Genomic DNA, 17,374 nt, shown 5'->3' on the forward strand with positions numbered 1-17,374 from the left:
CAGGTGATGGGGAAGCACACTTACTTTACCATCTACTAGAGAGGCAGGTTGGCATTTGCAATGATTGGTATGTCAATTTGAGAACCTGAACCAAAAAAATAAATCTGCAGGAGAAGTATCTCAAGATGGTGTGCACCAGAATGGTGATTCCTTGGGAGGTAGTACTTAAGGTAAACTAGGCGACTTAATGAATGGCCATCGAGTAAAACTGAAAAGGGCCTTTTTCCACAGGAAAGGGGAATGATCATAGGAAAAAAAAACAAGGGAAGTGTTGACAAAGAAAGTTGTCAAATTAAACTAAATTCCAGTCATGGCAGGCCAGGATTCAGAATGGGGAGGCAAGTCTCTCATTGAGTATTTGGTAAAGAGAATAAAAAGGTCTGAGATAAAATGACTCAGGAAGGCTCGTGTCCTTCTTGAATCCCAGACAAACATAAAGAGTGGTGAGAAATCAGGCAAAAGAAGGAAATAATTGTCTTATGTCAGCTTACCCTAAGTGTGCCAATCAGGAAAATCTGAGGTGGATAGGCTAAAACAGGAGAAGGAAAAACTGTGAAAGGAGCAAGAAGTATTTTGGAATAAGTTCATGCAGTTTTATTGAAAGGTGGCTGGAGCCTCAACAGGGTGACTGTTCCTTTAGGACAATTCAGATTTAGGTGAGGTAGATGGGAGGGATAAAGGTGACAAGCTTTATGAGAAGGTGTACTGGGACAGCTTCAGCCCAGGATCTGGTGTGGGGACTCCACCATCTTACAAGCCCTGGAGCCAACATCCTGGTGATATCCATGTTTCTGTTCCACCGTTTGAGTGAGAAAGGCCCAGACAATGTCAAAGCAGTTCCAATAGAAGCAAGGCCTAGGCAGGTCCCTGTTCATAACATTCCTGAATAAAATGCAACCTCGTCCATTTCATACATATGTCTTTCAACCCAAGACAAAAACAAATGATATGAAAGGACCCAAACACACCTTGGACTAATTGTCATAGCAATAAATTTTGAAAAAAAATCAGAGAAAATAACAGATTTACAGCATCTACTTGAGGGTGGTACACATGATGTTGTGAGCAAACTGCCCTAACAGTAATGGGCTGTGGTCCTGGCTGATGTCCAAGTTGAATTATATACAACGACAAATATTGAAAGATGTAATGAATGCAATACAGGAAGTGTTCGGCAATGGACAGACCAAATAGGAGACAATAATAAGTGAAACTCAACACCTGGGAGAAACCTTCAGTGGACATGTCAAAAGAAAATACATGCCACATGAGGAATTCTATGGGACACAAAATCCTGCCCAGACGATCTGACATATCTTAAAATGTTAAAGGAGGTTCTAAGTCAAAACTGTCAAAAGATCCTAGAGCTGGGAAAGTTGGTGAATAATGATTATGGAACCATCCTACAATGGGCATGTGAGATAAACATTAAATAAGCAAAATGCACCCTAAGACCACTGCTGCAGTGATGGGAATAGCAGTGCTATCATACAAGGCCATCAAGTCTGGCCAACATTTACCAGTTGTAAGAGTAGATATTGTGTGAGGGTTTGTGACAGAATAAATGAGGAAGGATTAATGGAAGGTCGTTAATGATCAATAAAGAGCTTATACCTGTGCACTTAGAAAAACTCAAAGTAATTGAGATGAATCAGCATGGTTTCATCAAAAGGAAAACATGGATAACCAATTTAGTGGAGTTCCATTGTAACGTAAGATTTAAACACACAGACAGCCAAAGATCTTGAAGCAAGGATTCTTTGTTCCTCTGGTGCCATGCCATTAAAATCATGAAGGGAAATTAAGGTTAAAAAGGGTATTATTGAAAATGTGTACATGGAGGAATCCTTTGTCTGGCTGGCCCTTCTTTCAATCAATCCTCCTTCCACCAACAACATATTTTTTACCATCAAGAGTCCTATTAACTCCTCCAGTTACCCTCCTTCATTATTACACCTGCTGGTGCAGATCCTGGCACAATTACTTGAGATCTTTTGCTGAGTGTCCTCTTCCATTGTTGCACTTGCTGCTGGAGGTCCCTTTACACTTTCCCTGTTTGAAACTTGCTGTCTCAGCAACTCAGATCGTACACAATAACAGTGTGCTGGAAAGTTGCATGAATAGCAGGTTCAATTTTCCAACAATGATGAGAATGTTCAAGCCAAATTAACATTAGCATTCTCTCCTTGCATTATTGATCTAAACAAATAGTAAGGGTTGGGGTACGATCCGGTATTAGTTCAACAAAGCATTCTTAGCACCTCATCTGTTATTGGTACTTTCAAAGGAATCCTGACTCTGCGGTGAATCAGTAACATTGGGCACTAGGGTGGTCAGGTCTGCAGGAATCATATGATTGGCAACATTGTTACTTTAGATTCCACCTTCTGATTGGTGGTTTTTCCAGGGTGGGAATAGTCTTCCTCAGACTGCATGCAACCGCTGGATTCAAAATGCATAGGTTATTTCTGCTTCGTTATGAGACTCTACTTCACTCGAGCCATCATGCACTGACACTTTGAATTCTGCAATCCTGCTGAGCGGGTTGCTTGCCTCCACACCATCCACTAGATGTCTGGTGTCAAGCAACTCCTCTCTGTGAACCAACATCTGAGATCACCCTTCGGCTTTTGGTTCAACAACCTTATGTGTAGTCACCTATGTCCAGTTGCTCAATGGCTTTGTGGAGTTCAAATTCCCACATATCCTCTATCTTTTTCCAACACTTGATACATCGATTTTGAAGTCATAAACTTGTGCTGATCGGAAGGTCAGTCCTGCCTGCCTTGCAATTATTCAGCATTTTCCTTCTCAGTGGTTTTCGCTCAATACTCTTGGATGCCATCTCGAATATCTGGCTTTGTGTTGTGCCGCATGGCTATCCAATCATTGAGCTGGCCATCCCCAACAGAAAGTGTACTGAGTCCAAGGAAATAAATCACGGGACGGGCTGAGAATTTTCCATAGAAGAGATAGCGCATTGAATAGCCTATGGATGCATATAGGACAATTATTACAAGTTTAACCAGTGCTGGAAGGTATTCAGGCCACTTACATTTAATCTTAAGAGCCAAGGTGTGAAGATGGGCATGCAGAATGTGGTTGAATCATTGACACTGTCCATTACTCTTTGGATGATAGGAGTGATACAGTTCTTGGTAATGCTACAAACCTTGCAAAGCTCTTGTAGGAACTTGCTCTCGAAGTTGTGCCTCTGATTACTATTAATCCAACACAGAATGTGGAAACAGACAAACCGATCATATACCAGCACTTTGGTTTCAGTTGAGACCTTTTGTTCAGAAGTGGAAACGTTCTATGTGAATTTAAAGACACCTGTGAAAATGTGAACGTGTTCAGTCCCATTATGACTGGGTCAAGGACTGTAAGACCTATTGCAAGGCTCTCTAGAGATCTCTTGGTGACCAGTGATCCCATGCTAAGATGAATTTTCTCCTCTGCTTTGGCCAATGTCCACTCTCTCAATTTCAGCAGTAGTCATCAATATCAGCAACCATATTGCACCAGTAGCTCCACTGCCTGTTTGGGCCAGTCATGTTTTCTGTTACTTGGTGTACTGCTTTAACTGCTACTAACACTTGACACATGAGGCTGTTGGCAAGGATGAGTTATTTCATCTCTCTGTCCTTGTCATAAACCAGCCAGTACAGGATTCCATTCTCCCTGATCCTCTTCCAGAACAGTTTCGGTGCCTGTTTAGACTTCCTCATCAGCTGGTGCTCGGTTGGTGAATGCTAGACCTTCCATTAATTGCACTGTCTACTGATGTCCGCATCAATCAGTTGAAGCTGTCTAAGTCTTTCTTTTGAGATAGATGACAAAGTTGAAACCATACTGGCTTTACCTGTCTGAACCTTGTCTTAATCTCACTCGTAAGTGCCCCATTGACACTCCACTACCTCTTAGCCTGAATACCATAGGAAATTGGGCTTGGAATGTCACCCATGATTTGAGGCATGGTCTTGGGCATGGGATCAGTCACCACCTGCTTCAGCCAGGCAGAGCTGGGTTCCTCCAGTAGTCAGTCTTCCAACTGAACATCAGCATTAGCGTTACATTTGGCAGATCTGTACAGCATTTGGAATCAAAACTGCAGGAGTTCAGCAGTCCATTGGGCCTTTGTTACTCCCAGGTTGACAAATGTCTGAGAGTAGCTGAGTCGATTATGGTCAGTAAATCCTTCAAAGTCTGTACTGATCAGAATGTTTCTGAACTGCTGGGCAATAAATGACCTAAATCTATCAATTGGAGTTTCTTATTGGACTTGGGGCGGCACGGTGGCACAGTGGTTAGCACTGCTGCCTCACAGCACCAGGGACACAGGTTTGATTCCAGCCTCGGGCGACTGTCTGTGTGGAGTTTGCACATTCTCCCCGTGTCTGCTTGGATTTCCTCCGGGTGCTCCGGTTTCCTCCCACAGTCCAAAGATGTGCAGGTTAGATGGATTGGCCATGCTAAATTGCCCGTAGTGTTCAGGGATGTGTAGATTAGGTGGGTTATAGGGGGATGGTTCTGGGTGGGATGCTCTGAGGTTCGGTGTGGACTTGTTGGGCTGAAGGGCCTGTTTCCACACTATAGGGATTCTATGATTCTAATTCTTCATAGTTCTCTCATTCGGCTTCAGATTCCAAATGGCAAAAGTGATAACTATTGTTTTCTGCACCTGTGACACCACTGTCCCTGGGCCAAGGAGACAGGCATCAGTTTCCAGGACAAAATGGAGTTAGAAATCCGGGTAGCCAAGGACAGGTGATGAGACAAGCTTCTGATTGATGTCTAAAAGGAGTCTTCATATGCTGGAATACAACTTCCCGTGATGCTCCTTGACATATCCACGGCACAGTCTAATGATGACAATGAATCCATTGCCAACCATTGGAAAAACCCATCTGGTTCACTAATATCCTTTAGGGAATGAAACTGCCGTTATTACCTGGTCGAGCCTACATGTGACTCCATACCCATAGCAATGTGGTTGACTCATAACTGTCCTCTGGTCAGTTAGGGGTAGGCAATAAATGCTGGCCTAGCCAGCGATGCCCCATCCCCTGAATAAACAAAGAAAAAAAATATATTATGGCTTATACAACCTTTCCTGGCCATTCCTTAGGCATTCTATGATTTCCACAGCAAAATCGTGAAGTAGTGTGGTGAACTGTGAATAGCCTTGTATAAACCTTCTATACTAATCAACTACACTAAAAAAGCCACACAGTTCCCTCCTCTTCTTCAGCTGGGTCATTCCTCTACTACTCAAACTTTTTCATTGTCATGAATGATACCTTCCTTCGTGATGAGGTGTCCAAAGTACCATACTTTTGTCTGTTGAAGTTGGAACTTCTCTTGATTGAATTCCGAGTCAAACTGCGACAAAGGGGGCCAAAACAGTGGCCCAAAACGTCAGCCTTTTTCCTCCTATGATGCTGCTTGGCCTGCTGTGTTCATCCAGCTCTCCACCTTGTTGTCTCGGATTCTCCAGCATCTGCAGTTCCTACTATCTCTAGTCTTTGTTGAATGAGTTTCCATGAATGTCAAGCCAAATATGAGTATGTCATCGAGATATTCCAGGGGAGACTGGAAAGTAAGGTCAGTAAAAGTTTTATCTGTCACATGCATAGAAGTGGCAGGGTTGTTTCAAAGCTCAAGGAGCACACTTATGTATTTGAAAAGTCCCTCAGTGCCTGTTCAAAGTATTATCTTTTCAATGTCTTACTCAGCGATGGATAGCTGGTTATAACCATAGGTCAAATTGAGGCTGCAGATGTAATTTGCAGCTTTGAGAACTTGTAATGCTTCTTTAATCCTAAGTAGAGGATCCTTTCTCATCCTTATGAGACTTTGCATGGAGTGCCCGGTAATCGACACAGATTTGATTTATTATTGTCACATGTACTGAGATACCATGAAAAGTGAAAGTTGCTTTCCATGCTAACCGGACAACTTATAGCTTACATAAGTATATCAGTGTAATAAAACAGAATGCAAAATATGGTGTTACAGATACAGTGAAGGTGCAGAGAAGATCAAATCTAATTTTTGAGGGATCCATTCATAAGTCTGATAACAGCAGGGAAGAAGCTGTTCTTAAATCTGTTGGTACCTGTTTTCAAACTTTTTTAAATTTAGCCCAATGGAAGAGGGTGGAAGAGAATAAAATTGGGGTAGGGGGTGTCATTGATTATGTTGGCTGCTTTCCCAATACAGTGTGAAATGTAGACTGAGTCAATGAAAGGAAGGCTGGTTTTCATCACGGACCTGGTATTCACACCTCTCTGTGATATCTTGCGGTCTTGGGCACAGCAGTTGCCACCCAAAGCTGTGGTGCATCCGGATAGGATGCTTTCTAAGGTGCATCAACAGAGGAGTCATCAGAGTCATTGGTAAGATCCTCAGTTTTCTGACTTTCTCTCTCACGGTTAGGTATGAGAAGGTGTAAGGACTGGATAATTATTGGGCAAAACCTCACTCCAAAAACTTCTGCAGGTAGTCCCAGATTTCCTCCCAGTGACTGGGGTGTGATCTGGGGGTAAGGAATCATTACTAAACTATCATCTTTAGCCACAATCCTGCAGCTTATCAAGTCACAATGCTCAATTGTTGTCATTATCTTTACTGAAAATCGTCTCATACCTGGTGACAGTAGAAACAATATCTCCACTGGTCCTCCTCCAACTCACCAATGTTCATTTTTGAAATGAGGTTAGAAATGTCTCTTTCAGTTGGTCCACTCATGGCAAGTTTAAAGAGACCAATGGGTATTCTTGGTTGGAGTTGAGCATCTTTGTCAGTGAAATTAATGAGAACCTTGCCCTTTTCTCACACAATGATGAAAACAGCTCCTAGAGTTACACTAAGTGGAGCTTTGATGTGACACATGACTCTCTAGCAAGGACTGATATTGATAATTTGGAGATGGCTGGCTTGAGCCTCTAAGAACAGTGAAGGTGAAGGCAGGTAAAAGAACAACCAAAATCCTTTATATCAAATTGTCTGGAGTCCCATACAGGCCAATATATCTTGAGTATGCAAAGAAAGATCAAAGATGCCTGTGCTCATCTGCTGACTCTATAATGTGCTGCTTATAGCAGTCACCATATTTGCTTTCCACTGACACCTGGAAATCTCTTATTATCTTCTCTTAATAACTTAACACCATGGCTATTCTCAACTTCCTAACATCCACTGGAGAATTGATCAAGCCATGAATGACCAGAAATACCAAGCTATGAAAAGTGAGATTGTGGAAGATTGGTAGAGCTCAATTTATCCATGATAGAGGATATCTGATCACTGTGAAGCAAATATGTGGAAAGAGACATCATGTAGCTCATACTCATGAACAAAATGCTCACAGTAAAATTGGTGAGTAATTGTTGACACGACTGCTCCTTTGTCAACTAGGCACAAGACTTCGATGTTGAAAGTATCTTACTAACTGTTGGTGAGTCACAGTCATTGTCACTTTACACAAGACTGAACCTCTCCTTGAAAGAACATTGCTCCCCTCACCACCACCAACACTCACTGGCTCCTGTTCTTTTGTAAAGTTGCATCACCATTGGTAATGACTTCACATGTCCTGGGCTGATTGCATATTTGATACACCTTTACTAGTATCCAAATATTTGTGAATGGATTCCTGATTTACATGCTCTGTGCAGTGTGTAGTTGTGATCATTCTCTACCTGCTTGTTGGCTCCTCATCTGTGAAGAAAATGATGTAACTCAAAATGGTTAAAACGATTGTTTGCTGGGCAAGGTCAATCACACATGCCATCTAGGTGTAAATTGTGTTTGGGATGAAAGTCCATTCTCTATTGATGTTGTACCAAAATATAAGTGTTACATGAAAATTTTTTGCTGCTCAACACCTGATGAGCATGGATGAAATACGACATATCATATATTCTTCTAGATCCCTTGAGCATGGATTGTGGGTTGACGATGTAATATATGTCACTTCTCGCTTAGTACATATGTATTGGAATGGTTTACCAGTGAACTGCAGTCTATTCTCAGATACTATTTGCTCTGGCACATCAAATAGGCTGAAAATGGCAATCATGTTTGCACACATTGTGTTGCTAAATGGTCATACAATGTAAAATTTGAAGAAGTAATCTGTCAAATGTACATTGTGAATTAGGTTGTTACTATTTTTCTCCAAAGAGTGAAAAGAATAAAATATTGTGTGATTATAGAGGCTCATTCTGCTCTTGGGAATGATACATTTGACATGCGTCACATGCCTTCTCAAGTGACTGGATATTCTGATTCATCCTGGACAATATACAAACCGATGTGTTGAGAGTTTTTGTGCATTCAATACCCACTTGTCCTAGTGTAACATGGGCATGATATTTTGGCTTAACACTTTTTTTCTTCAGACATTGTTTGCCTTTGAAAGTAAATTATATGATATGCAAATTCATCTGTGTATTGCTAAAAAGAGTGAATGTTCTCAGGAACTTCCTTAATACTGTCAGACCACCCTTGGATAAGTCTTTTACAATTCATAAAGTTGCTCATCTTCAGCGGTTGCCAATTAGAACTATTTATGTTGGTTCTAAAGTGTAACTGATCTATTTTAAGACTGTCTGCAATATCATAGTCTAGGACATTCAGATATAGATCAAGATGAATATCTTGGCTTTTCTGTGAATTGGGTACTCAGTTCATTGTGCCAGACTTAATCATTCTGGTACATGGCTTTTCTCTGGCTTCAAGGTCACATCCTTGCACCTTGACAGCAAAAAGCTGTTAAGGTTTTGCACTGATTTGTGATTTATAACAGATCATTTGTAGTGGTTTTTCAATGGTGTGCATCTTGCTGAATTAGTAACTGTGAATTTATGTGAGGCCAAATACCAGAGTATATGTTTCATGCTCTACCTTTGAATCTTTAGTTTGTGCAGACAACAAGGTTGTCAAACCAAAAGCAATAGGTTTTCATTTTACAAGGAACAGGAACCTAAACATTTTTGTAACTACATCTACTTCCAAAATTGTTTCTTTCCTGGGGTTGTGGTATTACAATCGGTCAATAAAAATTTGCTTGAGAGAGTCAAAGACATATTGGTGGTCACCTTACCACAAATGGGAAGCAAGTCTCTCAGCAGAGGAATGTTTTCCACAAAATTGGGAATATATGGTAATAGGAAGTTGAAAAATCCTAGGCAATGTTGCATTTCCTCCTTATATTTTGCGGTTTGTTTAATATTTGTTTAACACTTGTTTAAAATCCTTGATATTACTTGGATTGGGATGGACTCCATAGTGGAATAAATGGACCCAAAAAAGTTTATCAGGTTGACAAGAACACTGCAATTTGTGTTGTTCCATCCCTGAGATCTTTAATTTATTTATTTTAAATCAAACTGTTCATATGTCAAGTTTTGACTCAACTCTGAAACAGGTAGTGCTGAACCCAGGCCTTTGAGCTCAGAGGTTTGGACACTACCACTGCACTGCAAGAGCCCCAACGTCACATGCCATGTTATGGTGATGACATCATGAGCTTGTCCCTTAAATGTCATCACACATTTACTGTGTGATATAACACAGCCAAGCTAAACCAGATTAGGTGGTTTGGCCATGCTAAATTGCCCGTAGTGTCCAAGGACATGTAGGTTAGGTGGATTAACCATGGGAGCTGCAGGGTTACAGGGATAGGGTAGGGGAGTGGGTCTGGGGAGGATGCTCTTCGGAGGTTCGGTGTGGACTCAATGGGCTGAATGGCCTGCTTCCATACTGTAGGAATTCTGTAATTATATGATTCTATACTGTGCTCATGAATGCATAAAAAGATGTGATGGTAAACATGCTAATTATTTATACAAATAATTGGCATGCCTTGAGACTATATATGTCTTCGTTACTGCATGGACAAGGAAGAGATGTAAGACAACAGGAGGATGTCACGACAGTGTGGAACTGGAGGAACACAGCACGTCAGGCAGCATCAGCAAATTAGAAAAGTTAACGTTTCGGTCAAGAGTTTGATGACTGCTGGAGCCAGCAAGCTTCCAAGACAAGGTGACAATCATAAAGGTCAGGGCTAAGAATAATGACTTGATGTAGAAAGCTGATCAATAAGCAGGTCAGGAGGTGAAAGGTGCCACAAAAAACCTCAATCTTGTCTTCCACATTATAGGCTATTAGTACCACAGCTTGCAGGATATCAATGTTATATGTTTACATGAGGAAATACCCAGGAAGGGCAAAAGGAATGGGAAAAGAAAATAATTTGTAAGGGAGGGGACAATATTTGGTGAAAGGAGAGTAGTGACCATCCGATGATGAGTCAGTTCAAACTTGTTGGAAATATACCATGGGGCTTTGGATGAGGGAAGGAGTGCGCAGTTGCAAATTCTGGTGCACCATTGGTACTGTCCTGGCATGTGCTGGGAGTTGCCAAGTATTGTAAAATATATTTGATCTGTGTAAAGTATAATGAGGGAAAGGCCATTAAAATCAAGACAGCCAATCAGTCTAGACCAACAGGCCCTTAGAAAAGCCTACATATCCTCAGCTTGATAGCAGAGGGAAACCTTATAGTCTATGATCATGGACCATTCTACATGATAGGTGCATGTATTCACAACATTGGGCTGCTCAGCCCTGACTGTAGCAAGAATTCCAAAAGGAGAATAATACCAAGATGGTTATTACTGTCCTGTTAGAATGCTTGCTACAGTCAGGGCTAAGCAGTCCTGTGCTGTGAATGCTCCTCCAAGTAGATTTGGATCAAGGAACCCATTTCCCAGAAAATACCAAAGAAATTATGTTACTGTTAGGAATAAAACAAAAGTTTGATAACCCATACCATTCCCAGAGTTTAGGCTTGGCAGAATGAATGAATTGACCATTAAAAACTGTCATGGCAAAATCTATAGAAAAGACAGGGAGAGGGTGGATGAACATTTTAGTTCTTTAAATGGTACAACTAAAAGCGACCCTGAACAGGACGTCATTTGGACTAATGACAAGAAAAGCAATGCATCTGCTGGACAGAATCACAGCAGAAAGTGGAGATGTGGGACCATTGATAGATAGAGTTAGACAATATATGATTCTGTTGTGTGAACAGTTGAAGGAGTTAAGGTTTAAAGTAAGGGAAATAACAAACTAAGATCGAGGATGAGAAGTTTCTGGTGAAGTGATTTCCTACAGGCCAAGATTCGCCTTGTGATGATAGGGGCCAGATGAGGTGATATGATTTGTGACGCCTGTGTTAATCTAGATATGCAGTGAAAGAAGAGTGGAAACATTGGTCACAGGTGAAACTTTGTATCTCACAAGCTGTTTCTGTCAGCCAGAATCCAGAAAACCAATTGCTAATTATTTCATTTCAGATAAATCTTCAGAGCAATAGTAGTGTTGAGGGCAGCAGCAGCAGCAGCATTAATCACCCCATAACCATAACATCAGCAAGGGAAGTACCCATCGTAAACATCAGTAAAAACACATGTTTGAATCCAGGGCAGTAAGTGTAACAACTCATGGTGGGAATGGAGAATGGGTTAGAAAGTTGAGTGTATGGATTTCTAATAGAATCACAGAATATAACAACAGTTACTGTTGTATTCAGGTTCTCCTGACAGGATAGCTGAAACAATCTACAGGTAATGTTGACACAACTTGGTGTCATATTCCACTTGCTTAATTCTGGGTGTATGAACATACAGAATAAGGCAGAGAGTGGTCATTTGGACTTTTGTTTTTATTTGTTGATGGGATGCAGGCAGAGTTGGTTGACATTAATTGTCCATCCCTAATTGCTGCCTGAACTGTCTAACTTAATCGGACCATTTCAGAGGACTGTTAAGATAGGAGCAGGAGTAAGCCATTTGACCCCTTACGCTTGATTCACCATTTAATATAATCATGGATGATCATTTAGTTCAATACCCTAATCCCAACCTCCCCCCACCCCCATCTCTTGGTTCCTTTAGCCACAACAGTTATACCTAACTCCTTCTTGAAAACATATAACCTTTTAGCCTCAACCACTTTCTATAGTAATGAATTTCACAGGATGTGTGAAGACGTTTCTCCTGATCTCAGTCCTAAAGGTTTGCCCTGGTTATGGACTCCCCTACTTTGGAAACATCCTTCCCTTAAACTCGCCATATACTTGTCTAGTTCTGTTAGAATTTTAGCGTTTTCTATTAGATCCCCTTCATTCTTCTGAACTCCAGGGAATACAATCCTGCCTGACTCACGCATCAGTCCTACCATGCCACGAATCAACTTGGTAAAGCTTCACTGCACTCTCGTTATAGCAAGAACATCCTTCCTCAAATAAGGAGACCAAAGCTGCATACAATATTCCAGAACAAAAACAGAAATTGCTAGAGAAACTCAGCATATCTAGCAGCACCCATGCAGCAAACGTAAAGTTAATGTTTCGAGTCCCATGGCCCTTCTTCATAACACCATTCCAGATGCAGCCTCATCAATGCCCTGTATAACTGCAGAACGGCAACCTTGTTCCAGTACTCGAATCTGCTTATTTTGAAGGCCAACTATATCGCTGTCAGTCTGGAATCACTTGTAGATAGAGATGGCAAATTACTATTCGTGTGTGAGCAAGATACTTTTTAAATGATAATTGACAGTGGGTACTTGGCCACCATTAGACTAACATTTTATTTCCAGATTTTCATTAACGGAAATTTCACCATTTGCTCTGGTGGGATTTGAACCCATATCCCAGTGGACTAACAACAACAAAAACAAAATCAGAAATTGCTGGAAAATCTTAACAGGTCTGATAGTGGCTGTGGAGAGAAAACAGAGCTAATGTTTCAAATCCCGTGACCCTTCTTCAGAGCATTAGCCTGGATTATTGGATTACTCGTCCAGTGACAATACCACTAAACCATGTTGTCCCCTTTCAGCCTGTGTCAGAATTAAGGAGGATTGTAGCTGATTTGTTTGCATTAAATTCCACATCTACATATCCTTGATAACCGTGGGATCCCTTGAGAAACACAAATTAACTTTGAATGAAAAATATTCAATGACTCCACATTCATTGCTTTTTGAGCTCAAAAGTCCCACAACCCTCTGAGAGAATTAATTTCTTCCCATCTCTATCTTAAAAGGATGACAGCTAATTTAAAAGAGTATTCTCTAATTCTGAACTCACCCACAAGAGAAAACAGCATTCCCATTTCCACTGAACCATACCTTTCCCAGATGCCGTCCAACCAGATGGGGTGGCATTGGCTCCTGGGAACCTGTGACCATCTGTTGTGAACCAGCATCATGTGCCATTCTTCTGGATCAAGTTAATACAAAACTCAGTTGAAAACATGGACATGAAGCAGGTATATGACACCCGCTTAGGTGTGGGAAAATTCTGGTATCTGTGTTCAGTATTTATGGGTGGAGGCAGGTCAATGCAGTCCAACAGAAAAATGAACATCATGGTGAATTGAAATTATGTCAGGACAAGTGTTAAATCAGACTCGAAACGTTAACTCATTCTATAAATGCTGCCAGACCTATTGAGTTTCTACATCCCTTTCTGTTTATATTTCAGATTTCCCATCTATAGAATTTTGTACATACCTTATAGATTACTTAAACATTAAGTCAGCTTTTGAGGATGTAAGGTTTAGTATTGCACCATGACATATACACCAAGCTGTGAAAATAAAATGACTTTACTAATTTACATAAAGGAAGACAGTAACTGATGGTTATACAGCCTATGACGAGGAGTGGGAGGTGGGGGCGTGTCAGGAGGTGGGGTGCTTGGTCAGAGAAGACCAATAATTTCCTGATTATTGTGCCATAAGAACATGCCAATGGAACATTTTAAGGAGGGTATAAATTTGAATCCCAAGATATGAAGAAAGGTGGCTTGGTATCAGATAAGATCCTGGGACTATACAGCCCCAAGTTAGAATGATCCCCTTTTAATGACAAACTAAGGAGAAAGGATGAGGAATAGGGTGCTGATTATCCTCAGCAAGGGTTTGTCCAGAGAACTCGAGGATCCAGCAAGTGATGAAGTCAAAAGAACAACTGGTTAGATATAGGGAATGTGGCAGCACCATTGAATCCACTGCAGTCCTGTTGCTTAGCATTGATATTTGCTGCTGGACAAACTGATGGTGTTCCAGGTGGTACAGGGATGGAGAATAAATGCTGGTCTAGCCAGCAATCTCTCATCACATAAGTGAATAAACAATTTAAAATGATGATGCTGCCTTACAGAGTTTACATCCCTGTATCCACCATAACTGAAGCCCCAAGGAATATGAAAATACAAAGCAGTCATGAAGATTTTGGTTTCTAATGAGATAGCAGTTCTGGGTCCAGCCTAAGTCATTACGATTTTAAAGAGGCCATAAGTGTATTCTCAATCAGAACATCTGAAACCCAGCAAACTCCAATAGGATCCCTGGAGCTCTTGATGTGTAGAGGATCATGGGAAGGCCCACCTGAATCAGGCTGCAACTGACCAGGGGCCAAAACTGAGGGATTGAAGTTTGAATCAGAGATTGATATTAATAAGGTTAAAACGAAGCACATGATATTCTTGAAATTAATCCAGTGGTTGTGCTCAATTTCTTCTTGATCTGCTGGGATGCCTGACCAAGGGTAACTTTGGAAATGTTAGTTCCAATGATATCCTGTGACGATGTATTATTTGTTGCTATACAGAACAAACATATAACGGAAACTCAAAGCCAGACAGATTGCTTGTGTTGAGCAGGCGTGAGGCTAAATGTTGAGATAACAGGGGCCAGCATAAAGTTAAAAACTATAAGTATATGTTGTAAAGTCTTAAGTTCAAACTAGTTTCTTCAAGTAACCAAGATCCTCTCCCTTGCACATGGTCAAATAAAAATCTTTGTTCCTTGACTCACACAGACTTTAGAGTGGTCATTTCTCACCATAACACTAACAATGATGCATGTCAAAACCAATCCAATGACCATGAAGCAATTTCACAAAGACAAAATACTAATAAGACAAATCTTGCCTTGCAAATAAGCAACTAGTTCTTTCAAATATTCTTATAGTAATACTGACTGGTTTTACAGGGAGACTAACAGTTTAGAATAATAATTCTGTATGGCAATTATTCAGAGCAAAGAATTGACCAAGCCTGTGAAATGAAGTGGGATAAATTTTTTAAAAAAGAAAGATCTAGCAGAAAAGACTATATTATTTTTTCAGAATTACAATTATCACAAAATGATAATTTCCACTCATTGCTCTAGAATGTTATTAGATCAAAAATATAAGTCCAAAATTCAGATTGTAAGCATGATTAATATCTGACCTAATGTTTAATTAATCTATAAGGTACATTCAAAATACTGTAAACGGGAAATCTGTAATAATTCCTTTAGTGACCCATTTGCTGCTATCACTGTTTCTTCAGGTGGCACATTGTTACGGCATTTATTGTAGAGAGACATTGTTTGCGTACAGAGGGCAAGTTTTTATCTTCTTAAACATATATCACAGCTTCAATAATAAATAGATATCAACAATATGTTATTTCTGCTGATATACAAATTTCACCATGTACCTTTCAAACTTATGCATAATTAGACCATGAGTCAATAGTAGAGGCAATAAATTAAGCAATGAGACATTCCAATGGCTGCAACATTCAGAATTACAATATGCAGCACCGTCAACAGCCTTCAGGCAAAAGACTGATTAACGTATGCAAAGTTTTGAGTTTAGCCAGAATATATTGTACAAATAAAGGTTAATAATAAATATGAAGACTCAATGTTCTAATAGTTATTGTTTGCTCATAGTCGATTTCACAAGTTAAACTCACATTTCATGCTTCAGTGTTTCTCATTCAGAGTCTGGAATGCTCTACAGTTACCATCTAATTACACGTTTTGCCATTGTACACCTAATTATCCAAGAAAGAATTCTTATAAACATGTTTCTTTACTTCAATCCATTATAGAGTTTTTTTTTAAATCAATATACTTACTGTGAATTCCACTCTTTATGGCTATTCACAGGGCTGTTTTTTGAACTTCTATCTGAATCTCAGGAAACACACACTTACAGGACAATTGTAAGCACTCAATTATAAGGAGTGTTGTGTATATTGTTAAGTATCAGGCAACAGACGTGGGAACACCACCACCTGCAAATTCCCCTCTAAGGTATTATAATGGTGGGGCTGAGAAGCTTTTGGCAGTTTCACTGCCACCAATCCTTCTTGTTGTTATCAACCTAAGCTACAAACACTGTTTTGGGCAGGATGCCCATACAAAGTCTTCAACTGAAGATTACGTCAATCTTGATGAACAATAAATGAGTCTTTTATATATTAATTGATAGGTAACTACATTACTTCTGAGACACACAATTGTTTCTAGTGATAGTAAGTTCACATTTCCACTGCTGAAACATTGTCACATTGCCTTGATAACAAATAGAACTGGAAGCAATGTGGCTAGCTCCTCCCAGGAATAGTTCTTTTTTTCTTGATGGACAGAGACTCTCAAACTGTCGGTTAACCCTTTTAGGTATTAACTGCTTTATACAACACAAGCCACACGTCATGTTGGCTTGGAACCAAATAGCTGTTCCTTCAATGTTGTTGGGTCGAAACCATTGCACTTTCTCCTTAAAAGCACTGTGATAGACCTAAGTAGTGGTTCAAGAAGTTGATACACCATCACTTTCTTGAGGGCAATTTGGAATGAACAACAAATGCTGGTGTTGTCAATGATGCTTACACCACCCATAAGAACTAAAAAAAAACCTTTGGTTTGCTTATTTCTAATTTTGTGTAGTCAGTGATAGGAAAAGACGGCTATTAAAACCTACTGCTGCAGTATTCTTGTTTTCTTATCCAGACAGTGGTTGGCAAGAGGAAACTTTCTCTTTTTTTCATGCAGTCTTTTAAAATAATTTGCCTTAAACTGAGTGCTGGCCTTCATCAATCACTTTCAAAAAAGGCAGCTGGAAATGGGTTGTCGGTGCGAACCAATCCGAGCTGATTGATTTAGAAATTTAGTTTCAAATGGTTATGTTCTCAGTCTAAATTGAATTGGGCATTATCACCACCTTAACACCTCTATGTGATTCAGACAATGGGAGACAAATTGCCCATACTATCATCCTACATAAATGTCTCCAGTATTCTGCTCTTACAAGTGCAATGCTCTCAATCATTCATGATCGTTCTCCTTTGGAATGAGAAAGAGCCATTCAGTAATTTCTGATTCAAAGTCCAATGTTTGGATATGAAAGAGTTGCTCACATAAAGCATTGCATCTATGGGTCTACCAAGAGACAAATGAGATCATTTCAGTTTAAAATAATACCAGAGACACTTTGTGATGAAAAA

The sequence above is a fragment of the Rhincodon typus genome, chromosome 13, assembly GCF_021869965.1.
Source record: "Rhincodon typus isolate 14 chromosome 13, sRhiTyp1.1, whole genome shotgun sequence".
In the NCBI taxonomy this organism is placed as follows: Eukaryota; Metazoa; Chordata; class Chondrichthyes; order Orectolobiformes; family Rhincodontidae; genus Rhincodon; species Rhincodon typus.